This window comes from Panicum virgatum, chromosome 7N (assembly GCF_016808335.1).
Source record: "Panicum virgatum strain AP13 chromosome 7N, P.virgatum_v5, whole genome shotgun sequence".
Lineage (NCBI taxonomy): Eukaryota > Viridiplantae > Streptophyta > Magnoliopsida > Poales > Poaceae > Panicum > Panicum virgatum.
The window spans coordinates 31,691,748-31,693,470 of record NC_053151.1 but is presented as its reverse complement, the minus strand read 5'-3'; the positions used below and the strand labels follow the sequence as shown (position 1 = coordinate 31,693,470).

At 47.9% G+C, this 1,723-nt stretch overlaps 1 long non-coding RNA gene across 1 annotated transcript; it reads left to right on the top strand.

Annotated features, from left to right (window-relative positions):
• Positions 1-471: 471 nt before the first annotated feature.
• Positions 472-1,093, top strand: LOC120683427. The gene is made up of 3 exons (XR_005678794.1): positions 472-507; positions 589-642; positions 719-1,093. It is a non-coding gene; the product is annotated as an uncharacterized LOC120683427 (long non-coding RNA).
• The last annotated feature ends 630 nt before the right edge of the window (positions 1,094-1,723 follow it).

Below are 1,723 nucleotides of genomic sequence, written 5' to 3'. Positions count from 1 at the left end.
TTCGTATACGTTTCGTACATAATGTACTTACCTTTGATCGTTATATTTTTCAGGTTGAGTGAGGCTGGTCTTCTTACTATAGGTCGTCTTGCTGAGAGTGGTTCAGTAAAGCTGGACAGGTCTCTACTGACGGCTCTGGTTGATAGATGGAGGCCTGAGACAAACACCTTCCACCTCCCTTGTGGGGAGATGACACCGACCCTACAGGACGTTGCGATGCTGCTGGGTCTTCCTATCAGTGGGGATGCCGTAGGGCCTCATGTCGTCCCGCCTACGTGGTTGGACGATCTAGAAGAGCGTTTTGCAAATATTGACATTGTGATTGATGTAGAAGAGCGTTTTGCAAATATCCACGACCTTTCGGTAGACATATAGTCAATATCTTAATTTCAATTAATTGTGGTATGAAATTCTAATTCCTTTTGTATTTACATATAGGATCATAACAGTTATATGATGCTGGACCTTCTTCGTATTACCCTACGGCGACAGCAGAAGGAACGCAAGGTAAATATCTAATCTGTAGCCCGAATTTATCATGTGCTTCTTATTTCTACGAATATTTTAAATAATTTGAACGGTTTACAGGATCGCACCACCAACTTTCTGATATGGGTCATTCCTCGTATCCACCACCACCAGGTACGTATGATGAATATGTACCCAAATATATGACTTATAAGACGATGATTAAGATATCTTAATTGCTACTGTATAGGGCCCACACAGGATACCTTTGAGGCGAACTTCGAAGATTGGAGTCGGTTATTTTCTACACCTAACCAGCAGGCCGATCCTACCTTTCAGACACCTATGGCCACCGGACGTTCAGGTAGAGACGTAGGGCCTCCAGAGCGGCACACCTACTCTACAGACCACGTCCACGCTCAGCGTAAAAGAGGTCGACATGGCCGGGGTGGCCGGGGTGGTTAGGAGGTGCTTCTAGCTATTTCCGTATTTTTGTTATGGACATGTCGTCATGTTATACTTATTTCGTTCTCAGGCATCACCTATTTCGTTCTCATTTGCGTATGTGTATGAATTGCTAACTTATACTTTTCATATTCATATACTTTACTAATGCTTTTTATTTGTATCCAAAATATCTAAAACCACATCTAATGGCCCATTCTGCGGGGAGGGGGAGCCTGCCGCCCCCCTGCCGGGCGGCAGGCCCCCTGCCGCCCAGTGGATTGGCGGCAGGGGGCCCGCCCCCCCCCCCCCCCCCCCGCAGGGGGGGCGGCAGGCTCCCGCCAAGGGCTTCCGCGCAAATAATTTTTTTAATTTACATATAAGTCCCTGCCGCCCCCCTGCCGGGCAGTAGGGGTACATAACTGTAAATTGTGAAATTGAAAATATATTTTTGTAAAAAATATTTTCCAAAAATATAAAAATAAAAAAGACGCTGCACCGACCCGACCGTGCACAGCTGCGCGACCTTGCCTGCCAGCCCGCGTCTGAGAAAGGAAATCGGCCGCAGCAGGCCTGCAGTGTGTGCCGGGCCCGCACGCACGCGCTGCTTGCCGCCGCCGCTGCCTCGGCACCAGCATAGCCCACCAGCCGATGGTTGCCTCCACATGGGCCGGTAAGAAAGTATTATGATTGGCGAGGAGCCGGCGAAATCTTATATGAAGAAAGAAAGTAATAGAGTAGCGAGAAGAAAACAGACCAATAGCGTTGTACTATAACACTTCTCCATTCCACTGGATGCACGTCGCTATCC